The sequence below is a fragment of the Camelus ferus genome, chromosome 10 (assembly GCF_009834535.1).
Source record: "Camelus ferus isolate YT-003-E chromosome 10, BCGSAC_Cfer_1.0, whole genome shotgun sequence".
Taxonomy (NCBI): domain Eukaryota; kingdom Metazoa; phylum Chordata; class Mammalia; order Artiodactyla; family Camelidae; genus Camelus; species Camelus ferus.
Genome location: NC_045705.1, coordinates 28,196,371 through 28,222,367, shown reverse-complemented (window position 1 = coordinate 28,222,367; position 25,997 = coordinate 28,196,371). Strand labels below are relative to the sequence as shown.

The 25,997-nt window shown below is 45.3% G+C and overlaps 1 protein-coding gene across 3 annotated transcripts in view; it reads right to left on the bottom strand.

Moving 5' to 3' along the window:
* ACCSL (1-aminocyclopropane-1-carboxylate synthase homolog (inactive) like) overlaps positions 1-25,997 on the bottom strand; it is an 86,299-nt gene that overhangs the window by 23,750 nt on the left and 36,552 nt on the right. The window contains exon 1 of one of the 3 annotated variants that reach the window (XM_032488507.1): positions 24,823-24,839. The exons of the other annotated variants lie outside the window; for them this stretch is intronic. The gene's annotated coding sequence lies outside the window, so the exon portion shown is untranslated. Of the gene's footprint in view, positions 1-24,822; positions 24,840-25,997 lie in introns of those variants that run through there. 3 annotated transcript variants of the gene reach the window in all.

Sequence of the window (25,997 nt, the reverse complement as noted above, 5' to 3'; positions counted from 1 at the left end):
GCCTCGGCAGCAGGGCCTTAATGATCCCATGAGGTCTGGCCTGGTCTCCAGGTTGTATGAGATGATCTGGAGTGGGGAGCCGGAGGAGGAGGAATGCCACAGTGTCGCGGTCTGGTGGCTGTGGCAAACTCAACCCATCTGTCTCTGGCAGGACGTGAGGAAGGTTATCACCAGATTGCCCTCTGGGGAACATTCTTCTTCCAACCAGTTACCCAGCAGGCCTTATTACCCAGCAGTTACCCAAAGGGCACTGCAGGTGTTCCTTCCTCCAGAAAGCCTCCCTGACTACTCCAGCCCCTCAGAGCTCCACAGCTATCCTTCGAGATTCTGAGCCATTGTCCACCTAGGTGTCCTCTGACCTTGGAACTCATTCCCAACATGATTGTAACGACCTTGAAAAGAGAGACAAACTCTTTGCTTGTACTTCCCTTTAGCCTCTGGCGGCTGAGCATACAGTAGGTGCCAAGAAGCTGCTTTTTGTTTACTTGTTTACTGTTTACACGGGAAAACAGATCTTAAAAAGCAGCTCTCTGTTCCAGGGAGTTTTTAACCAAATTTGAAAATGACATCTGTGTCCTGTGGGACAACAGAGAGGAGTGAATTATCATTACTCGTTCATTCAACAAATATTTCATGAGCAACTGCCATGTGCTAGACATCGTTCGTGGCACTGGTGACATAGAAGGCAACAAAACAGGGGCATCCCTCTTGTCATTTACCTTCTAAAGCAGGTATCAGAAAATGAACAACGTATAGAAACAAATATAGTTGGGTACGTGCTGTAAAGGAAACCGAAGTTGGACGGGGGATTGAGAGCAAGAGGGAATGCTATTTAGATACGTTAGTTAGGCAAAAGCCCGTAAGAAGTAAAGGAGAGTCCACATGGATCTCTGGGGCAATAGCTCCAGGCAAAGGGCAGAGCGAGTGCAAAGGCTCTGGGGTGAGAACATGCATTTGCTGTATTTGAGCAAAGGATCTCTCAAGGTTTTGTGAACCTTGATAAGGACTTTGGCTTTTCTTTTGAGCGTGATGGGAAGACAGTACAGATCTTCTGGAGCTGGTATGTGAGTGACTAACTGCCTTGTGGAGCTGGCTGGGGGTTCCCAAACCAGTTGTGACACCTTGGGCTGTGTGAGGTACATTCCTGGCTCAGATCTACTTGTTCTCAATGCTAGAGTAGACCACCTTTGCTCCTTCAAAGTCCGAGGTATTCATCTGGGGTTCCTGGAGCTCCGGGACAACATTCTCAACCAGGGGCCACATTGCATTCACCTGGAAAGCTTTCCCCCAGACCAGTGCCAAGCTCCATCTCTGCCTCACTGACCCAGAGTCTTTGGGATGGACCACGGGGATGAATGCCACTCATAAAGAAACAGTCTTTAAAGGGGCTGTGGATGGGCCTCAGAGGACCTCTCATCACATCTCAAATTTGATCTGCAGGTACATTTGATGTTAAAAGGATGATAAGGACCAGACTTTCATCCCCCAAAGATGGAGAATCATATTCCAAGGTGAACAAAGTGGGTCTGTTGGGGAAGCCTGATTACAACCCACGGCCCCGCTGCCTTCACTGCTCCCTTCACCCTCCCGTTTGCTCCCTCCCCAGCCTCCTGCCACCCACCCCTCCTGCCAATGCCTTCTTCTCTGGCTTCTCCATCTTTACTTTGCCTCCATCCATTTTGATGTCAGCGGCTCCCTTCCTTCCAGCACTTAGTATGCTGCCAGCATTCAATACCTCTTCAAATATGAATAAGCTGTTCTCTGTGCCAGAGCTGTGGTGGCTCAGTTAAATCAGTCTTTTCTGGGCTCTTTCTGTTTGCTTTTCCCCAAGGTCTTCCTGCTTCAGGTTGTCAAAGAGGAGTTTGTTCCCGCCACCCTCCTCTCCCCCTGCCCAGGACTCAGGGTACTGCTTAGGGCACAAAGAAAAGGATCTTGTTTCCTTATCCATGGATGCTATCTACTCTTGTCACCCACACTTCAAAGCTGAGGGGCCCTCTCGGGGATCCCTGGTCCTGGGAGGGAGACCAAATGCCCTTGGCCCTGGGTGTGCTGGGGGAACAGGCGGGAGCCAGCAGCCATGGGGTGACTGGTGGCCTGGCTCCCTGGGGCGGGGCTGTCTGGCTTTGGCAGGCACTGAACTCATCTCCTTGTGGTCTGGACCTGTTTGCTGTGATCCCCTGAAATGTCCCTTTCTCTGAATGGCATACAGGTGGTGCAGTGTGACCTATATGTAGAGTTGTTGTCAAGGGTCTGGGGGGGGGTCAAGTCACAAGTTCGAGTCCCAGCTCTGTGCCTTACAAACTGTGGCGGTAAGTTATTAAGTATCTCTGGGCAGCAGTTTCTCATCTGTGAGGAGACATGAGGAAAGAGGCTTGAGAGAATTAAGAATATAAATTTGAGCCTCTCCCAAATTCTGTCCAGTTATCCACTAACCCACTCCTCCACCTGAGCATTTAAACATTCATTCTCTCAATCTGGATTTACTGAGGTCAACTGTGCACTCGCCAGTCTCCCAAGACTGAAGTCATGACAAGGAATGTTCTGCAAGGAGCTGACCCCTTTCACTCTCACCCAGGAGACCTAGGGGTTTCCACAAAACATTTTCTTCCCGTTACACCACGTTTGCCAGTTCCTTCCCACTGGGAATTTTCTTGGCAGGAAGTCTCCTTGTCCCCTGGGAGGCCCGCTCTGACTTATTGGGCTTCTGTTGACCTTGGGCTTCTGTTGACCTGGGTCTTTCCCCAAACCCAGAATCTACCAAGTTGGTCTCCACCTATCCCCTTCTTCCTAGGAATTCTTGGGTAGGGACAAGGCCTAAGTGGCCCCCTGCCCCATCAGCCCACTCTGCTAAGTCCTCAGAGCCAGAGAGGGCTCCTTCACCCCAGAGCCTTTCAGAGAGCGGCTTCATCATGCCAGTCTCCGTGTACTGGGCACACAGGTGGAGGCACGCCAGATGCCGTACTGAGCCCTGAGCAACATTATCACAAGTCGCTCCCACAGCCCTGTGGCAGCCGTAACACTGGTGGCCACTGTGAATACTCCTGTGTAGTCCCCTCCGACACTGACTCGGCTTGGCCACGTGTCCTGCGTCAGCCAATGGGACATTAGAAAGCACGATGCAAGCAGAGGCTTGACAAGTGCTTGGGCCCTGGGGCTTGTCCTCTTGGAGCGTTTGCCCTTGGAAGCCAGCCGCCATGCTGTAAAGGGGCTCAGTCCAGGCTACAGAGGGATGAGAAGCCACATGGAGAGAGAGCCTGGAGGAGGAGACGTCATGTCCCACATTCCAGCCCCCCGACTGAGCCCCACTGACTCACAGAACCATGAGAAATATTACATTGCTATGGTTTTAAGCCCCTAAGTTCAGGGGATGATGTGTTACAGAGCAACAGAAAACGGAAGCAAACCCCGAGACCCAGATAATCTTATTACTGTCCCCATTTTACAGCTTGAGTCTGTCTCCCAAGGTTGCCTACTCAGTAAGCCAACGTGGCAAAAATGAACCACCTGGCTCTCCTTCCGGGGGAGCTAAATGGACTGACAGCCCCTCTACGTACCCCCTGGACCTGGACCAGCATTGCATTCTCACTGAGGCAGCCTTCCTGCTCCCTCCAGGATGCACCCAGGCACTGATGGCCCTGGCAGGGGTTCCCATTCCTAGGAGACGTGGCATTCCTTCTTCAGCCTACTTTGGCTCAGGGACTCCCCATCCACTGGGCTGAGGCTTTTTTGGAATTGTGTTGCAGAGTAATAAGATTCTTCCTGCCTCAGTCCACCTTCCTTCTTTACCAGGACCGCAGTCTGAAGGCTGTCCTACCTCCTCCCGCCTCCTCCTGCTCCTGCCAGTTATCCTTCACAGGTGCTTCCTCCAATTAATCTGTTGCATTTTGAATCCCATTTTGGCGTCTGCCTCTCAGAGGACGTGAACCAACACGTGGCAAGCTGAGATTCGAACCCAAGGAACCCGAGGCTTCCCTTTGTTTCTCTCCAGATACTTTTCCTCTCGGTAAAAATAGGCATCTTCAAAGGTTGCTACCATCCAGACCTCAGAAGCTCTAAGGCCACAGAGAAGGGAAACTCCAAGGACAAGGACAACAAGGGGCAGGAACCTCCACAGACTTGCTTAGGGGAGCCACACAGACACCTGGCTTTTCAGGAACTGGCATGACCCAGAAGCTTCCACAGAAGGAATGGGGGTGGGGGGGGCAGGGGGATGACAAGCCAGCCTTTGTCTTCTTCTCACTGAATTCTCTCCAATGCCCACAAGGCCAGTATTACAACTCCCACTTTACAAGGGAAGCCACTTGCCTCGAGTCACACAGCCACCATGTGGCAGGGCTGAGACTTAAACCCAGGTGGAGGGAAACTGAGCAGCCAGGTGCTTCTCAAATTCTGGGTGTTAATCCCTGCTCCTTCACGTGGAAGACCTTGGGCAATTTCCCTAACCTCTCTGAGTTGCAGTATCCCCGTGTATAAAACTTGGACACAAATTGTCCGTTTTTCCTGGGGACTTGTAAGCATCAAGAATGGAGTTTGGTGCTAGTGGGTGTTCAATACATGTTAGTTCTGCCCCCACACCCCCACTCCTGCCCCTAGGCTGGCCTGTTTTCCATTACACCACGCTGTTTCCATTCTGCTATTGACACACATGAGATAAGCACTTAAAAAAAAAAGAAAAGAAAAGAAAAGAAAAACCCAAACCCCAGGCTGATCACAGCTGCACATAGGTCGATATCCAAACCTGATTCATAATCTGGTGTTGCCTTCAGGCCTATAAAAAATAACAACACATCAACAACTAAAACCTTGATAAATGAGTGAGGAACACACAAAAATCAAAGGCTCTAAGCCAGGACCCAAAAATTCCCCTGGATTCCTTCCCCATGAGGGGAGGTTTTCCACAGGGACACAGCCCTGTGCTTTGGCTCAGGGACCATGCTGCTTTCTCCTTGAGAAAGCTCCGGGGATAAAAATAGCCAAGCAGCAGGCGGCCCCTTCTGGGGCTCAGAGACCGGAGGGAAGGGATGGAAGGAGGGGGCCTTGGCTCCCTGGTGCCTGTGTCCTTGAGAAACAGGAGGAGGAGGGGAGGCTGTGCAATTTGGGGTCTGAGGGGGAGGTGGGGATAGGAGGCTTCCTGGTGAAGAGGAGGAAGAAATGGTCATATCAGGGCTCCCCAAATAATGGTTGGGTCAGGACTCCCCAAATGCATGGAGCCACAGAATCCCACAGAAATGGCTTGGGAAGCAAGAAAAGTAAGGGGCAGGGCTAGACTTTGAAAGACCAGGAGGAACAAGGCAGGCCACAATGCCACCAAGCAAGACCAGGAGGAGCCCCTTAGTATATATAAAAAGAACAAAAACATAAACAAATGAGGCCCAGGGGACCCTGGTTTGACTGTCTGAAATGAACCCAGGCCAATGTAGCCACTTCCAAGAGGCCCCTGTTCTGCAGAAGTCGTCCCTTTGTTTTTCCATCCCTGCCCCAGAGGCCCCAGCTTAGACTTCATCCTTCTTCCTAAGTGGTCCCCGGGCAAGTCCAATGTCTAGCACTCCTCTAAAGGGCTACCTCACCAAGCCATTGGGCAATCATGCAGGTAGAATCACAGGGCTCTAAGGAGCTTAAGGTCACGGACTCTGTGAACTTGAGAGGAATCTTCAAGATTGTTGAGTCCCTTATTTTGGTCTCATTGTGCAGGTGAGGCATCTGAAGTCCAAAGAAGATGAGCAGCTCATCCAAATCACACAGCAAGTCCATTGCTCAATCCAGTGCTGCTGCACTGCAAAGCTGCCAGTGACCCCATCTGCCCAGAATGTCACCTGTCCAACAAGCATGACTTAGCACCAACTATGCGCCAGGCACTGTCACAAGTAGGTGGGTGTGCAAGGTGGGAGACGACTGCTTTATGTCAGGTGTACACAGAAAGCTTCTCTGATAATGTGACATTTGAGCAGAGTCCTGGAGGGTGAGCCATGAGGATATCCTGTAGGAGAGCATCCCAGGAAGAGGGAACAGTATGTGCAAAGGCCCTGAGGCTGAGTGTGTTCAAGAACCAGCAAGAGGCCAGATGGCTGGAGTGGAGTATTTGGGGATGAGGTCAGCGACGGAACAGGTGGGCTCTGTAGGCCACTGGACAAGTCTTGGCTTCCCCTAGTGTGGCAAGGAGTCTTTGCAGGGTTTTGAGGAAGACTCGATCTAATATAGCACGTAAAAGGATTTCTCTAATTATAATGTGGAAAAGATGATGTTGTAGAGGGTCAAGGGTGGGACCAGATAGGAGGACACTGCATAATCCCAGGGTGAGGTGCCTGATAACATGGCTCAGGGTGTGAGGATGCTGAGAAGCAGGTGGATTCTGGGTAGAAGTCAAGCCCACAGGATTTGCTGCTTGGTCAGACATGGGGTGGGAGGAGAAGAAAAGCATTAAGGATGATGCAGGTCCTTGGCCTGAGCAACTGGAAAGACTGAGTTGTCATTTACTGAATTGAGGAAACCGCAGGAGGGGTAAATCTGAGGGGGAGATCAGGACTGTGTGTGGACCTGGCCTCAGGTCAGAATCAGTTCCCTGAGGCCTTCAGGGATCACATGGTCACTTAGTCTGGAAGAGCCGACAGCCGCATTGAGCCCCAGGCTGTGTGGCAGACAGGAACAGCCGCAGTCAAGGCTATGCTGCATTCCATTACCCCCAATTCACTCATACCACATTTCCACACCCTGGCCCAGCCTGAACACACTTGTCCCCAAGGACTCATCCATTCCAAAAAATATTTTTTAAACAAATTCTTTCATTTCTCTACAACTTTATGGTGTAGGAACATTCTTTCCTGTGTTATTCCACATGACCCTCATCACAAGCCTATGAGATGTGTCGGGCAGGCATTAGCATTCCTGTTTTTACAGATGTAGAAACTGAGGCACAGAAAGGCTAAGTTCCTCAGGTGAGGCTGCACCTACACATAGTCCAGGAGTTCGGGGTAGAACCCATGTCTGCTGCCCCTGGGTAAGACCTGTTTTGAGCCACACTTTCCACTCAGTGAAGGATGACTTCTGGAGCAGCTGTGATGAATTTGGCCTGTGACTGAATTGGCCAGCACAACTAATCACATATGGCTGTTTAAACTCAAATTAAATTAATTAAAACTGAATACAATTAAAGATTTAATTTTCTCAGTCTTTTTTTTTTTTTACGATTTTTTCATTTAATTTTTCAGTCTTGCCAAATTTCAAGTGCTTAATGTGGTTGGTGGCTGCCATATTGGACAGCACAGCTAATAGAACATTTCCATTATCGTAGAAAATTCTGCTGTACAGTGTACTGACAACACTTCTCACCCATCCCAGCCCTGACTCCCAATGTCAGAGTGGAGGGCTTATGGGTAGTATGTGGTGTCATGCCAACTTCCATCGTTCTCAGCTTTTGCCCTGACAACATACCACATGAACCATATCTTACTTAATAATAATTTTTAGAATGACTAACTTTTTAAAGTTAAATATTGATTTATGCCTTGCCTAAGCATGCAGTCATGGTTAGGGGTACAAATTATGCATACAAACATGCAATTAAAGTTATTGAATGATTGTCTATATACTACCTCAAATCATCTCATAATTGAGAAACCCTGGGCATGGGCTTTGGCAACAGAAAACGTCTTCATCATCTAATCAGCTTTGTGTCCTTGGGCGTACTTCTTCACCTTTCTGAATCCTAGTGATTTTTTTTTAATTTGTAAAGTAAATGTTCCAACTGAGTTCTTATAAGAATCAGGTAAAGAGGTTTATAGTGAGAGCCTGGCACACAATAAGTGCTTATCAAATGTAGTTCCTTTTCCATCCCCTTTTATTCCCCCTTCTCTCAGTCCCACTCAGAGCCAGAAGCTTAAAAGTAAAAACAGGAATGGCAGGTCCATAGGGGACTAAGAAAAGTGCCAATACAACCCTTAGAATCTAGGGCTGTTAGCTCACTCAGGGAAGACCTTAGAGGTCCTAACCTCTTTCTTCTAGCTGACTTTGAGCCTCTGCACAAGAAGGAAGCGAAGTCTAAGACCAGGTTTTAAACTCTCTGCCAGAGCACTGAACGAATGCTCCAATACAAGTTTATAGAGCCCTTTGGCCAAGGCTGAGAGATTTATTGGACCTAGACATTTAAGGAAATCTTTGTCCAATCACTAGCTGACCAGCAGGCTAATAAGCAGAGGCTTCAGGGGCCACACATGATAAAGAATACAGACTTTACAGAATTGGTCCAGAAAGTCACTAAGGAAACAGACAGCAACAATAATAAACCCTAGTGAGGGGACAGAATCTGATTTTCATAAGACGCTGAGAAACAGGAAAGTATGGCCTAAAGGAACAAAAAGCAATCAATAAGAACTCTCCTTAAGGAAGCCCAGATGTTGGATTAGATGCCTTAGTCTGTTTAGGCTGTTATAACAAAATACCATCCACTGACTAGCTTATAAACAACAAACATTTATTTCTTGTAGTTCTGGAAGCTGGAATTTCATGATCAAGATGCCAGCCAGGTTGTAGGCTTTTTGTTGTAGCCTTAAATGGTAGAAGGGGAGAGAGAGTTCTCTTGGGCTTCTTTTATGAGAGTGATAATCCCATTCATGAGGGCTCTACCCTCATGACCTAAGCAGCTTTCAAAAGCTCCATCTCCTAATGTCATCACTGTGAGCATTAGGATTTCAACATATGAATTCTGGGGAAACATAAACATTCAGACCATAGCACTAGACAAAGACATTAAATCAGCTATTATAAATATGGTCACAGAACTAAAGGAAGCCAACTATAAAGAACTAAAAGTAAGTATGAGAACAATGTCTCACCAAATAAGGAGATAGAAATTCCTTCTTTCTATCTATCTATTTATCTATCTATCTATGCCAAATTGGAATTCTGAAGTAGAAAACACAATAACTGAAGAGCAGTCCTGCAGAGCGATCTGAGAAGCTGTCATCCTGGGCTTGAGGTGTTCAAGTCCTCAGAAATGTCCACCAAATAAAACATAACTCTCAAAAAAAGAAAAAAAAAACACAATAACTGAAATGAAAGGAGCTCAACAGTAGATTTGATCTGACAAAGTAATCAGGAGAACAGATCAATTGAGATTATCCAGTTTGATTAGCAGAGAAAAAAAAGAATGAAGAAAACTGAACAGAGCTTCGGAGACCTGAGGAACATCATAAAATATGTCAATGTATGCATAATGGGTGTCCAAGAGGAGAGAAGAGAGACAAAGAGACAAAAAGAATATTTGAAGAAATAATAGTCCAAAAATACCCAAATTTGATGAAAAACATTAATCCGCACATCTTAGAAGCTCAAGTTCAGAGTAAGACAAAGTAAAAGAGTTCCACACCTAGACATATAGTCAAATGGTCAAAAGACAAAGGAAGACTGTTATAAACAATAAAAGATAACTCCCATATACAAAGGATCCTCAATAAGATTAGTAGTTAGTGTCTCATCAGAAACTATGAAGGTCGAAAGGCAAGGGAATGACATATTAAAACACTGAAAGAAAAAGACAGTTGAACATGGATTCTATACCTAACCAAACTATCCTTCAGAAATGAAGAAGAAATTAGTACATTCCTAAATTGAAAACAAAATAAAATTCATTGCCAACAGACCTGCCCTAAAATAAATACTAAAGTGAACACTTTAGGCTGAAATGAAAGGGCACTAGCCAGTAGTGGCACAAACCCACATGAGGATATAGAGCAGCAGCAACCACCTGGTTAAATATAAAAACAATATCAAGGTTTTAAAAAAAATGTACAACTTTTCTTGAACTATCTCATTTAAAAGACTACTATACAAAGCAATAATTATAAAACAATTGATGGTCTTATAATGTATAAAGATGTAAGCTGTATGACAATAATAGTAGAAAGGAGGGAGGCGGTAATGAAATTATTTTGTAGCAAAAGTTTGTAAACGATTGACATTAAGTTGGTATTAAACCAAACAAGATTGTTTTAAGTTAAGGTGTTCACTGTAATCCCCAGGACAACCACTAAGGAAAAAACTAAGATATGTAATAAAAAAAACAAGAAGAACATTACAATTGTATGCCAGAAAATATTTATCTAACACAAAAGAAGGCAGTAATGGAGGAATATAGAAAGAAAAATATATAAGACACATAGAGAACAAATAGCAAAATGGCAAATGTAAACACTACCTTCTTGGTAATTAAAATAATGTAAATGAACTAAACATTCAAAAGATAAAAACCATGATCCAACTCTATGCTGTCTATAAAGACACACTTTAGAATAAAAAATACAAATAGGCTGAAAGTAAAAGGATGGAAGAAGATATACCATAGAAAGAGTACCTAAAAGAAAGCTGGAGTGGCCAAACCAAAATAAGACAAAATAAACTTTAAGACAAAATTGTTATTGGAGATCAAGAAGTCTATTTTATAATGATAACAGGATAAACCCATCATGAAGACATAGCAATTATACACATATATGCATCTGTTGACAGAGTCCCAAAATACATGAAGCAAAAAATGACAAAAATGAAGGGAGAAACAGACAATCCAGCAATAATAGCTGGAATTTGTTACCAACTTTGAATGATGGATAAAACAACTAGGCAGATGATCAGCAATGGAATAGAAGATTTGAACCAGGTCTAACCAACCAGGTCTAACAGACATCTGTAGCATTTTCCACCCAACAATAGCAGAACACATGTTCTTTTCAAGCCCACATGGGACATTCTCCAGGATGGACCATACTTTAGGCCATAAGACAAGTCTCAATAAATTTAAAATTATTTAAGTCATACAAAGTATGTTCTCTAAATACAATGAAATAAATTGGAAACCAACAGCAGAAGAAAATTTGAGAAATCCACAAATATGTGGAAATTAAACAGCACACTCTTAAATAACCAATGGATTAAAGAAGAACTCACAAGGAAAATTAGAAATGCTTTGAGATTAATAAAAATGAATACATAGCATACCAAAACTTACATAATTCAACTAAAGCAGTGCTTAGAGGGAAATTTATGGCTGTAAACACATGTATTATAAAAGGATAAAGATGTCAAATAAATAACCCAGCTTTCCACCTTAAGAAATTGGAAAAAGAAGAGCAAATTAAACCCAATGCAAGCAGGTGGAAAGAGATAATAAAAACTAGAGCAGAAAGAAATGAAAGGAAACTAGAAAAAGAATAGAGAAAATCAACAAAACTAAAAGTTGATTCTTTGAAACGGCAACAAAATTATAAGGGAATACTGTAAACCACTGTATGCCAACAAAGTAGATAACTTAAAGGACAAATACCTAGAAAGACAAACTACCAAAAATTGACTCAAGAAGAAATAGAAAATCTGAATAGATCTATAATAAATAAAGAGACTGAATTAGTAATCAAAAACTTCCCACAAAGAAAAAAGCCCAGGCCCAGATGTCTTCACTGGTAAATTATACTAAATATATAATGAAGAATCAAAACAAACTCTTCCAAAATAGAGAAAAGTAGGAACACTTCTCAACTCATTATATGCATTCAATATTACCCTGATACTAAGACCAGAAACAGCACAAGGAAAAAAAAAACAACTACAAACCAATATCCCTTAAGAATATAGAAGAAAAAATCCTAAACAAAATACTAGCAACATATAAAAAGAATCCAGCAACATATAAAAAGAATTATATACCATGACCAAGTAGAATTTATCCCAGAAATGCAACCTTGGGTTACCACCTAAAAATCAATGTAATACACCATGTTAATATAATAAAGGACAAAACCAAGTGATTATCTCAACAGAAACAGAAAAAGCATTTGACAGATTGCAATGCCCTTTCATGAGAAAAAAAGAAAAACATTCAGTAAACTAGGAATAGAAGGGAAACTAACTTCTGGACCTGATAGAAGGCATCTATAAAAAAAAAAAAAACCGTGGTAAACATCATTCTTTTTTTTAAATATTTCTGTTTTAAATTTTTATTTTTATTTTTTTCTTCCAGTTTTACTGAGATATAATTGACATATAGCACTGTATACTTTTTTGGGGGGGTAATTAGGTTTTATTTATTTATTTACTTATTTAATGGAGGTATTGGAGATCGAACCCAGGACCTTGTGCATGCTAGGCATACACTCTACCACTGAACTATATCCTCCCCCACTAAACATCATTCTTAATGGTGAAAGACTGAAAGCTTTCCTCCCAAGATCAGGAACAAAAAAAGGATGTCTTTTCCCATCATTTCTATTCATCATTGTACTAGAGGTTCTTGCCAAGACAATTAAGTAAGAAAAAGAAATAAAAGGCATCCATATTATTTTTAAAAAAGAAGCAGCAGCAGCAAAACTGTCTGTATTTGGAGATGATATAATAGTACATATAGAAAATCTAAGGAAAATGCATGTGTGCATGTGCATGTGCACATACACACAAACTACTAGAGCTAATAAATGAATTCAGCAAGGTTTCAGGATACAAGATAAATATACAAAAATCAATGGTATTTCTACACTAGCAATGACCAATTCAAAAATGATATTAAGAAAACAGTTACACAATTGATTTTGCAATATATAAGAATAAAATACCTAGGAATAAATTTAACAAAAGAAGTTTAAGACTCATACACTGAAAGCTACAAAACCTCACTGAAAGAAGTGTAAAAAAGACCTAAATAAATGGAGAGATGTTTCTTGTTCACAGGTTGGAAGACAAATTGTTAAGATGACAACAATCCCCAAATTGAACTACAGGTTCAACACAATTTTTACCAAAATTCCAGCTGTCCCTCACCCTTTTTTTTTTCCCCCAGAAATTGACAAGCCGATCCTAAAACTCTTTTGGGAATGCAAGGAACCTCACATAGTCAAAACGATGTTGAAAAAGAAAATAAAGATAGAGGACCCACTTCCCAATTTTAAAGTTTACTAAAAAGCTGCAGTAATCAAGACAGTGTGGTATCAGAATAAAGGTAGACATATAGATCAGTGGAATAGAATTTATGGTCCAACAATAAACTCTGGCATTTATGGTCAATTGATTTTCAACAAGTGTGTCAAGACAATTCAATGAGGCAAGAACAGTCTTTTCAATAAATGATATGGAACAATTGGATATACACATATAAAAGGGTGAAACTGGACCCCTAACTTATATGATATGCAAAAATTTACCCCAAATGAGTCAGATGCCAAAATGTAAGTGTTAAAACTATAAACCTCTTAGAAGAAAACATAGAAGTAAATCTTTATAAACTTGGATTAGGTTTGGTATCTTGCATGGTATCTTACATACAGCACTAAATGTAGAGGTAACAAAAGGAAAAAATTTTATTGGACTTTGTCAAAATTAAAGCCTGTGCTATCATAGGGTACTATCAAGAAAGTGAAAAAACTGCCTTCAGATTGGGAGAAAATATTTGCAAATCATACACCTGCTAAGAGTCTAATATTTAGAATATAGAAAGACTTTACAGCTCAATTACAAAAGAAAAATAACTCAATTTTTTAAGTGGGCAAATGACTTGAATAGGTATTTCTCCAAAGAAGACATTAAAATGGCAGATAAACACATAAAAATGTTCAGCATCATTAGTTTTAGGGAAATGAAAATCAAAACCACAATGAGATACCAATTTATACTCACAAAGATGGATAGAATAAAAAAAGACAGATAATAACACCTGTTAGTGAGGCAAGAATGAGGATGAGGATGTGGACAGACTAGAACTCTCATACATTACTGACTGGATTATAAAATGGTGCAGCCACTTTGGAAAACAGTCCGGTAGCTCCTCAAAAAGTTAAGCTTAGAGTCATCATATGACCCAACAGTTCCACTCCTAGTTATATACCCTAGAGAATTTAATACGTATGTGAGGATAAAAACTTATACACAAATGTTCATAACACTATCATTCATCATAGCCAAAAAGAGGAAGCAACCCAGTGCATCAACTGATGAATGGATAAACAAATGTGGTCTATCCATATAATGGACTATTGTTCAAAAAAAAAAGGGGGTGAAGTACTGGTATGTGCAACAACATGGACGAACCTTGCAAACACTATGCTGCTAAGTGGAAGACACCAATCATAAAAGGCCACATACTGTATGATTCCATTCTTGTGAAATGGACAGAATTCATGGGGACAGAAAGCAAATAAGTGGTTACCAGGGGCGAGGTGGGAGGCAAAAAGGAGAGTGACTGTTAATGGATACAAATTTCTTTTTGGAGAGATGGAAATATTCTGGGATTAGATCATGGTGATGGTTACACAACTTTGTGAATATACTTAAAACCCCTGACTTGTACACTTTTAAAGGGTGAATTTTACGATCTGTATCATATTTCGATAAAAGTTGTTTTATTAAAAATAATTAGTTACTGGTAGAGGGCATAGCTCAGTGGTAGAGCTCATGCTTAGCATGCATGAGGTCCTGAGTTCAATCCCCAGTACCGCCATTAAAATAAATAAAAACCTAATTATTTCCCCTCCAAAAATTAAAAAAAATAGTTACTAGTATTATTTTTATTATTATCCTGTCCCCAAGCCCGGAAACCCTTCTATAATGGATCTGAGAGGACTGAGGGTGCTGGTGTCCCCCACCAGGCAAAGTCCTCCCCTCAACCTCTGGCTGCACAGGCCAGGGGGAGAAGTTGAGCCTGGGCTGAGTCCAAGCCCATGGGAGAAGCATCTGTTCTGACTGCCATAGACTCCTGGGTCAGGAGGGCAAACTGAGTGGGGCTGGAGTGATTTGGGGCCTTGTGCTACTCAGCCCTGTGTCTGCAAAGCTGGTGTGAGCAGGGCGAAGCTAACACTTCTGTTAGAGACTCCACTGCTGTCAGTTCACATCCCAGTCTGGCTGAGCTGTCTGCCTGGAGTCGTGACAATCCCTGGGAAGATCAGCCTCTCCTAGGTACCTGCATCCTCAGTCTCCTTAACTGGACCTGGGGTGCGCAGTGCTCAGGGAATCCAAGGTGTGCAGCCACGGTGAGGTTCCTTCCCCTAATAGGAGTCGGGGACAGACAAAGGCCCAGACTCAGGGAGTGGCCCAAGGTCCCTGGTGGGCAAGGAAAAGAACTCTGGTCCCCTGAGTCCCTGGTTCCAATGTTCTTCACAAAACATTTTTCCTAAAACAGTTCTCCCAGGAGACCCTGCTGGTGCCCTGGAAGCCATCTAAGTTTCTGGCAGAATCATTGCTTCTTGGCTGGGCGCGTGCCCAGCCCAATCACGAGGCTGCTCACCCCAACCCCTCCACTCTTCAGCAGCCAGCAGCTTCCAGAACCCACTCCACCCATCCTCTCTCCCTCTGTCCTCCAGGCCAGTCATCATAATTTGCGTCATTTATCAAGCCCAGGGCTAGACACTTCACATACATGATCCTCTTTCATCTCCTCAACAGCCCAGGAGGGTAGAATTCTTATGATGCTCACTTTCAAGGAGGAAACCAAGGCCTGGAGAGGTTATCACTTACTCAGGATCCCACAAAGCAGGGGAGGAAGCATCCAAACCTGATCTCTTTTCCTGACACTTTGAGCCTCATTCAGAGAATGAGCAGAGCTGATACCCCAAGGCCAGGAGAATAGTACCACTTCACAGTCCAAGGGGCACATGGGCAGCCCAGGTGCTACTCTTCCCCGCTCCTATGGCCCTGGGAGACATCTATCCCAGCATCTTCTCCAGGGACTCTGCATTAGGCCACATAGGTTGTACACGGGCAGTGCTAGCCACATGGGCCACATGCCAAGGGTGCCTCCTGGAGCTGAGCAGTGCACATCCCACACGGCTGTATGTATAAGCCCTGACTTTTGACCAGGCCTTGCATGAGACACCCTGGTCCCTTCTTTTAACCTTTCAGTGAATTCTGCGCATCTTACCAGGCCTGACTCAAATTCTCCCTCCTCCAGGAAGCTTTCCTGGACCAGCCCAGACCACCTTGATTTCCCTTCCTCTCGTCCCTTGTAGATAGGTACTTTCATGGGGTACATCGCCACTTCTGTATGTGAGCCTGAGTATATCTGAGCGTCCTTGATGAGCTCCAGGAGGGCAGAGGCTGGCTGTGAAATTACTTTTTTCTCCCACCTCAGCTGACAAGATGCCAAGGGCTCTATAAATACTTGTACCTTGGCAGGTCTCCAGTTTACCAAGGATGAGGCAAAAACCCCAGAAATGAATCAGAGATTTTCAGAGCTGGAGGGGTCTCTGAAAGAGAATGCCCCCCCCCTTCTCATGAGTGGGGAAACTGAGGCTCAGAGAGGGAAGTGGTTTGCCCGGAGTCACAAGGTCGGTCAGAGCTCTGACTCCCTGTCCAGTGCTCTTCCCACTAACCACCCTGGGTCTGGGCTCTTGGCCCGGCTTCTCCCCCAGAAATGTGGCAGCAGGTGTGTCTATGAAACCCATGCTTGCCTACTTGATCTCCAGGAAAGTCCCACATCCCAGAGCTCTGTATTTTCAGGATTGGAAAGGACCTTCAAGGCCTGGCCCACCCACCCTTCAGTTCCTGAGAATTGCCCTCCTTTGCCTGGAGCCAGCCTCCCCACTGGAATGGGCACTATCCTTTTCTGGTTCTAGTAAATAAGACATCTGTGAGTGAGCAAGCGATACATGGGCCTGATTTCCTCTCAAACCTCAGGTCAAAGTAGCTAGAAGAGGATTTAGGATCCTTTCCAATCCCGCTGGGGACTAGCTGAGTGACTCTAGAATGTCTGCTCTCCCGTGCCCCCTCCCCCAGCTCAGCTAGGACAGAAGCAGCTCCTCCCCGAGGAACCTCAGTGCTAGAACCAAACCACCTTCCAGGTCTGCCCCCAGTGACCCAGCTGGCCAGCAGTACTGTCACAGCCATCCTCCAGCAACCTGGGATTTTTCCACTCCAGAAATACTGCAGGAGCCTCCCCTGACCCGGTCCACCAGAGGGGCAGTTGGCTGAAATTAATCAGGGCCCCATTTTCCTGGGGACTTCAGGCCTGGCTTTAATCCAAGCACAGTAGAGAAAGTCCCCATCAATGCTGCAGAGGTCTTCATCATTTGGAAGGGGTGTTTGGGGATGTTATGGTCATACAGAGAAAAAAACCTAGCAGGCTAGACTGAGGGTTCTTGTTTCAACTCAAAGAACATTTTTATTGGAGGGAGAGTTGGAGCTTCTATAATATGATAAAAAAAAAAAAAGACCAAAGGAAACAAAGAAATGAATGTGATTTGATACTTACCACATACCAGGTATTTTTACTGTTGGTGTTTCGTTTAATACTCACAATGAACTTAGAAAATGAGTGTGACTTCCCTATTTTACAGATATGAAAATGGAGGCTCAAAAAGGCTAAATACTTGCCCAAGGACAGAGTAGTGGGATTTTAACACAGATTTGCCTCTTGCATAGCCCAGGCTCTTTCTAGCATGCCACCCTTTCGGGAATTAGCTCCAACCTTGAAAGTGACCCCAGTCTCATGCTTGTTGCAAAATTATTTCTGCATGATCTGGTATGAGGACTGGGCTCCAGACAGAAGTGAAAGACCGCTAGTCTGGCTCTCAGGAGGTTTTGGGTCTGGCTCTGCTCCCCACTCAAGGAGGGAAGTTGCTTCTTATCTGAGAACTGCACCTTCTCCACCTCTTTAGTGAGGAACGGAGGACTTGGAGGCCTATATAAGGCGTCTTCCAGGTCCCAGGTTCGTGTCCTTCCCATCAGAGAGCCCTGTTTCCCACGGAAGGAGGGTGGGCGGGAGGCAGTGCCACACTGGAGGCAAGACCAGAGGCTTTGGAGCCGGGCTGATCTGAGTGAAAGTCCTGTGTGACTTTGGGCAATGTACTTAACCTTCCCAGGCTCGGTTTTCCATCTGCAAAATGGGGCTACTGTTGTTACCAACCTTATCATGTGTGTTGGGGACGAACACTGACATAATGCATACATCGTGCCCTACCAAAGGACCTGGCTACGCAGTAAACATTCAATCCGTGTGTTTAGAAAAGGAGTGTTTAGCCCATCACCAAGTGCTTACCAAGCACCTATCACATGGCCTGCTTGGTGAGACCATGTGTCCAGAGCAGTTCGCTCATGCCTGTGATTATGGCACTGATGGTGCCCACTGGGTCCTGGGTGCCCCATGCATTTGTATCACCACATCCCTCAGAGGAGAGAAGGTGGAAGCCAGTAGAGTCATCACTGACTCTGGGTGGAGGGTACTGAGGACCAAGCGATACAATGTCTTGCCTGTGATTTTTGGGGGTTGGAGCAGGAGCCCAAGTCAGGGAAGTGCTCTGGAGGCCCAGGCCCCCACCTTTCCTTCCGCCCAGGTGTCTCTCCAACAGTGCCTCCCACTGTACCATAGGACCCCTCCAAGAGGGTCCTCCTAGCCATCTGCCCCAGGGGCCACCCAAAGATGCAGTCTGGGCTTTCAGAGTAAGGCTCTACCAGGAGCTGCCCTATGGTCACCAGCCTCCAAGATGTCCCACAATGATTCCACTTCCTGGTAGTCACACCTTTCTGTGGTCCCCTCCCACACTGTAGTGTGACCAATACAATATGGCAGAAATGATGGCATGTCACTTCTGAGATTAGGTTATCAAAGACTGTGGCTTCTATCTTGTGTTTCTCTCTCTCTGCTCATCATCTTGGGGGAAGCCAGGTGACATGTCATAATGACATTCAGGCAGTCTATGGTCCATATAGGGAGGAACTGGGGTCTCTGGCTAAGAGCCATTGAGGACTCAAGGCCTCCAATGACCATACAATGAGCCTGGAGGTGGATTCCCCCAAGTCTAGCCTTCAGATGATGGCAGCCCCTGCCCACAACTTGATAGTAGCCTCCTGAGAAATCCTGAACCAGCATCACCTGCTAAGCTAGTCCTGAAACCCTGATCTTTAGAAACTGTGAGATATTAAATGCTTGTTATCTTAAGATACAGTTTGGGGATATTTTGTTTCACAGCAATAGCTAACTATTACATGCCCCCTCCCCAACCAGCAAGCATAGGGTCAAAGCAAAAAGGGTACTTTTCTGCTCTCTCCCCCTCAGCAAGGTATTAAATTCTTTGGGCCTCAGTTCCCTCAGCAGTAAAAATGCTGACAGAGAGGCCTTCTTCTTCGGGTTGATATGAAGACCTACAGAGGTGAGTTCGGAGCCAGGAGTGGTTCACAGGCTCTGAACAGCTACAGGCTGTAAAATCTTACATCCAGCTGTTACTGACCGAGATGGATCATTCGCTTTTGACATCCAAGTCTTGTTGCAACCAAGGTGGACCAGGCGGTCCTGTGACTTCACTTTGGGTTTTGCTTTTTAAAATTAAACTGGGTTTGGTGGTGGTGGTGGTGGTGGTGGTGGTGGTGGTGGTTCTAGAATCACTGTGCTCATAATATAAAATTAAAACAGCTCAAAAATTATGAAATGAAAAGCCAGTGTTTTCCTTTACTCTCCACTCCAAACTCTGTCCCACTCATGGAGTTAACCATTATGAAGGCTTAAAATATGTTCTTTTACATAAATGTCCTATGCCTACACAAGCATATTAGTTTGTTTGTGTCTGTTTTTAACCCCAAAGTGACAGTAATATGCACACTGTTTTTAACTTTGTTTTTTACAGTGTATCCTGAACTTCTTTTCTTAATGAAGCATGTGGACCTACCTTACTTGCTTTCCTTCAATCATTTAACAATTATTTACTGAGCACCTACTATGTCTCAGCCTCTGTTCATTTACCACATACATAGTCAATGTTTCCTCTGCTCCAGGCACCATTCTAACCTAAGGTTTCTCAATCTCTGCATTATTGACATTTGGGGCCAGATAATTCTTTGTTGCTGAGAGGAGGAGGTGGGCTCAAAAATAGACAATGAGAAGGAATGTTCTTAAGCTGGGACGAACCAAGAATATGATATGGAGAAAGCCATCTTGCAACTTCCTAATATTCCACAGTATGGCTGCACAATATATTAGGCCATTTTCCTATTGTTCGACATTTCATTGTTCTGATTTCTTGCTAGCATAAGTAATACTGCAGTGGACATCTTTATATATCCATCTCTGCACGCAAGTTCAAGTATATCCACAGTATAGAGTCCTAGAAGGGAATTTGCCACCATCAAAGATACATGTCTTTAAATTTTTGACAGACATTGCTAAACTGCCCTGTAAAAATGTTGATCTAATTTATATTCCCAAAAAGACTTTCTAAGAGAGCCTGTTTTTCCACATTTAGCCAGCACCAGGTCTTTTTGTAAGGCTGAGCACAAAGGAGGTAGGAAGGGTGGGGAGAATCAAACACCAGCCCCACTAACCACTGCCTGGACCATCACCTCCTTGCAGGAGCCCACAGGATCATCCAAGAGAAGACTTCGGTAAGATGAAGAGAGAAAGGCCGTAAGGGAGACCCTTACCTTTTCTCCTGCATCCTTTCACAGCATCAGCACCACGGTGATAATTTCCTCACATTTGCACTCATTACACAAATATTTAGGTTTCTACTTAGTATAAGGGTCTAGGGCTCTCAGTTGGATGTATTTGTATCTTAATAGGTACTGAGACAGAATCTTCAGCCTTCCTCTTTTTACACTCCCGAGGGAATACTCTTTTAACCTCACAAACACACATACACCCAGGGTTTATGAGGGTCTCCACCTCCCACATGTGGGCTCTGAACAGGCCAATATGTGCCTCTAAATGGACAGTCTTGAATTATTGCTGCAGAATTTGTTTTGGGGGGGGGGAGAAAATCTGATTTCAAGCATGTAAAAATTTATTTACCCCTTTTTATGTTTAAAACTCATTTCTTCACTTATCTATTCATTCAACAAATATTTATTGATCACTTTCCATGGCTAAGGATAAGAAGAGATGGAGGGTAAGTGTAAGGACACAGCTAACTTATATGGGTATGTTTACAAAGTCTTGGTCAAAACACGTTTCAAACTCCTATCTCACTCTGTGCTAAGTGCAGGGGACAGAATGATGAGGAAAAACAGATTCAGTCCCTGCACTCAAGGATGCTGGGATGAAGTGGGGGAGGCAGTCATTCCTTAAACAAGCTCAGTAATAAATCCACAGTTAGGACCACAATAAGTGCTATGAAGAAGCGCCAGCGTCAGAGCCAGCGACGGGGGATTTGGCCTAGTTGATGGGGGTGGGGGGGAGGGCAGCCGCAAAGAAGCCGGTTGAGCAGATGTCCAGGGAAGAGGTGAAGGCAGCAGGGACTAAACAGGCAGCAGGGGAGATGAGGAGATGTGAACCTGTCTGAGAGATCCTTAGGAGGTCAAATCACAGAGGGGCGAGGACAGGGAGGTGGAGGGGATTCCTGTGTTCCTTTCTCCAAAGGGTGGAAGGATTGGAAGAGCCCCAGATTACAGGCCCTGAGGGCAACACAATATTTTGACTTATTTGGACTTTTATTTCCCAGTTTTTCCATCACGCAATTTACCCAACTTGAGTCACTCACCGACTAAGGCTAGAGGTAACTTACATGGACATGTTTACAGATTCTTGTTAAAAATACAGCGCAGACTCCTCAATCCTGACTTTCCTGTCAGCAAAACCTCCCTCAGTTGTTCGTACCTCTTGTTCCCTCTTCTTTTTGTCCAGTTTGGTTTTGCCATTTTCTAGCCCAGATCACTTCTCAGGTGACATAGAAAGGGTTCTGGGTTTAGATAACAAATTAAATCCATTGCTCCTAGCTTTCATCACCATTTCATTTTGGACTCCGTGCAATCGACGACTCCAGAGCACCATCACCGTGTGGCTTGTGACCTGCCAGCAAGTTACACGTGAACACGGCAGAACCACGCAGCAGAGAGCTCAAGAGAGAAGGGAGATTCTTCCTTTCACATTATCCACTTACATGTGAGAGGGGTTGATTTAAACTTTGCCAGTCATATAATAAGTCCCCTCCAAAAAACTTGAGCTAAGTATGTCCACTCTACTTCGGGGACGTTCATCCCTGTATCTCCAGCTCCAAGAGAAGTGCCTGCACATATTAAGTGATCAGTAAATATCTGTTGAATGAATGAACCAGAGGATGTTTTGTTATCTCTCATTTACCTATCAGTCCCCTTGGTCTGGTTCTTCCATCACCAAACAGCTGGAAGCAGGCAGCTCTGTCTCATATTAAGCATCACTTAGTAAGAGAAGATTTTCATGACCCGGAAAGACAGAGAAAGTTGAGAGCTGAGAGCTGGTGAAAGTGACCCGTCCATGTAGAGTAACAGGGATGTCTTATTTGTGAGCAACCAGAGTCCCTTGATTCCAAGATGCATAATTTATTCACATTTTAATAGTCAGGATATCTGACTAGGCCACCTAGTTGATACGACACAAAAAAGGCAGCACTTTTTTTTTTAATCCCTCCAAAGAGCTAGGATAAAGTCAATGGTTTATTTTACAATTGACAGAAATAGATTAGTAGATTCGCTTTTAAAACACCATCCCATCACTCAGCCCATTTCAGCACATCAACCCTACAAGACCTTTTGGCCCTCCACTGGGGATGCGGTGCACTGGCCTTAGTGGTCAGCTCTGTTGTCTGCTCCCTTGACCACTTATGCACCCTGCACTGGCCCAGTGGCTTTTGTCTCTAACAGTTTTCCCTCTTGGCTGCACCAGAGTGTTAAAAACAAGGGCTCTTTGGGCCTTTGACCTAGACATTGGCGGGTCCGCGCTCCCCACAGCGGCCCTGGACTCCAGCCCTGATTGCCCAGCAGGGGCTCCTGGAGAGGGGCTTGGCCTCAGAACTCACTGGGATGCAGCTTCACGTGCACTGTCCCCAGGAGGCGCCTGAGCTCCCCTAGACCTCAGAAGGCTGTAGAACAAGGGAAGGGAGTGGGTAATCTCACCAAGGAAGAAGGCATTCATGACAGTGTCAAGACACAAGGGTGGTTTGCAGGCATCCAAGGTCAGCCCCCTTCCTTCATCTCCCTAAGCACCTAAAGCTTCCCCTGAAGCCCAGGTGTATATTTTCCCTCAGCATCAAACATAACCCTGCTGACAGCGGGACCACATGGCTCAGTCTCTAAGTGGTATTGGGTTCAAATGGCACAATTCAATGGTTCACAATTAACTTAATAGTTTTTTTTTTAACTCACATTTCTTAAAGGGTGCTTGAGAGGAACTGACTCATCAGTTCTGCATAACACTTTTACTGCAGTTTTGTCTTCCCCCAATTTTGTTTCACACCTTGATTCTCTGGCGCTCCCCTCCTGGCTCCCCTCATCCTTCTCCTCCAAGTCCTAGCCTAGACCCAGGTATGCGGAGACCCTCTTGTGTGGGTGGGGAAGGGGAGAAACGTCAGAATCCTCCCCAGCAGCTGGGGGAGCAAAGGCCTGGGGACACTAAGACTGCGTCACTCTGGTCCTCTTCAGTAACAACAGAAACTTGTATTTATTGGAGCAGCAGGTACTTTGCTTAATTTTTTTCTCTTTTTTAAATAGTTTTTTAAATTGAAGTATAGTCAGTTTACAGGGTTGTGTTAACTTCTGGTGCACAGCATAATGTTTCAGTTATACATATGTACTCCTTTTCATATTCCTTTTCATTATAGGTTATTACAGGATATTGACTCTAGTTCCCTGTGCTAGAGAGTAGGACGTTGTTGCACTGTGCTTAATTTTAATAACACAACAGCAATAATAATAAAAGCTAACATTTATTTGGTGAGCATGTGGGCTCTGGAGCCAAACCCTTTGGCTTTGAATCCTGGCCCTGACACTTTTAACCCATGTGACCTTGGACCTCAGTTTCCTCATCTGTAAATGGGGGCTGATACTAGCACCTATTTCTGGAGTTGTTAGGAAGATGGAACTCACTGATACAGGTCCCTGGGAGGTGTCCTGCAGTGTGACCAGGTGCTTCAGACCATTTGAAGCAGCAAAACTAAGAGACAGGTGCTATACCACTAGGGTACTCAGTGGCCCAAAAAAGCTAAATAACTTGCCCAGGTGGACAGGGGTCACATGTGGGAGGTCTACACTTACAACTCATGCGGCTAGCCCTGAGTCCACCTTCCCAGTGCCTGCACTCACTGTCTCAACAAACTTCCTGTTTACCGATGAGAAAAACAAGGCTTCGATGGGTTCTGCTCATCGCAGTGACAGAATAAGGATGGTCTGCTGATCAGGTCTCCTGACACTGCTCTCTGCCCTGACGGCTCTAGGAGGTCCCTGAGAGGTGAGCTGCCCACTGAGCAGAGCATGAACAGAGCCCTACAGTCCAGGCCCCACCCCTGGGCCATGCTGCCTGTAGCTGCTGGGCCACCTCTTAGCTTTCTGCAGGGAGGAAGGGACTCATTCCCACCATGGTCAGGGTCCCCAGCCCCATCACCACCAAAAGCAGTCACTGAGCATCTGCTTACGGCCTGGAGTAAATGGCAGCTGCAGAGGATGAATCATCCTGGGTGTGAGAAGCATCTGGGAGGTGCTCTTTGGGCACTGAAGCATTAGCATGTCCAGGTTGATGAGGACAATGAGACAGAAGCCTGGAAACTGGATTGCAGAATCAGCCAACATATCCTCCTCCAGGCTAGACTGGTGCCCCATGTACCCAGTGCTGGGTGGATGCTGTCCATGCAAGAACCTTCTTCCTACACTCAGGTGCCTGACCCGCCCTGAGGGAGAACTGAACCCTGTGCACTGTTTCCAGAAGTCGAGACAGATTTCACTGCACCCTCCAAACTCACGCCCACATCGTCTTGTGACCAAAGGAATAAAGATGAGTGTGCACAGAAGGCCTACTGTGCACCAGCTCTGGGCTTGATCACTCCATCCTGCTATTGTTTCATTGAATCCTCACCGCAAACTGGCAAGGCACACATTGTTATCCACATTTACCAGAAGACAAACCTGAGGCTCAGAGAGGTTGAGTGCCTAGCCCAAGGTCACATAGCTCCTGCATGGCAGAGGCACGGTTCAGGTGCTGTGTTTCCCATTACACTCAAGTGCCCTTTCTTGAACTGAATCCAAGGCTTTGTCTCTGTAAAGAAACAAGGAGTTGGTTTGAGGGACCAGCTTCATCTGGGACAGAAAAGAGGACCTAGGTGGCCCCCCAACTGCACAGCTGCCTGGAAGTCTGTTTCTAGGGGAGATCTTGAAGCCCCAGCTTTTGCCCAGGCACTCCCCAGAAGCAGTGGCTCCAACTCCATATCCAAAAGGGGCATCTGGGACATCTCGGGCCTTCGGGCCTCTTTCTGGTCCAGGCTATGGCATGTCTGGCCGGGAGAGGGGCCTGGAGCCAGGGGCTGCTTCTCTCAAACTGATTTCCAGTAAAACTCAGTCCCCAGAGAGCCATCCATCTGAGGGAGAAGAAGCCTGTGACACTCTGGGGCGGCCCCAGGCAGATCTGGCAAAACCCAGAGCAGGCCCGAGGCAGTCTGCCCTGCAGCTCCCTGCCTCGAGGGGCTGCCAGGTGGCAACGACTCTGTCCTTGTATGGGCAAAACTGTCCTGGAAAGCCTGGCTTTGGAGTCGGCTTTGTCTCTATTTTAGGCCCTGGGGTAGTGTCGTTTCTCCCCTCAGCTCTCATTGGCTCAAATATCAGCCAGGCCTACCAGAACCCTGGATGCAGCCTGGGGGTGGGGTGGGGCACTGTGGGGGTTAGCTTGAGTCCCCAACCCCAGGGAGGAGGAGATCACTAAAAATGATAATAACAATAATAGCAACAACTAGCTATTATTTCCACCAACATCGTACTTTCCATGCACTATCTCTTTAAGACCTTAAAGAGGTGGGCAACACTAGTATCCATTTACCAAGGGCCTTCTAGGAGTCAGGTAACTTGCCCAAGGTCACACAGTCAGCTCAGGCTGCAAAGCCAGGCACACTGACTCTCAGCCCCTCCCATGAGCCACATCCAGCTGGCAGCCAGAGTTGGAAGGGGCCTCTGCCTACCTGCATTCAAGCCAAATCCTCTCTCCCTGACAAGGAAGCCTGGGCCTCCCATGCTGCACTTTGGTGGCAGGTCCAGGCCTAGATCACCCAGACTCCACGGCCAGAGTTCTGCCCCTTCCTCTGAGCACCCTG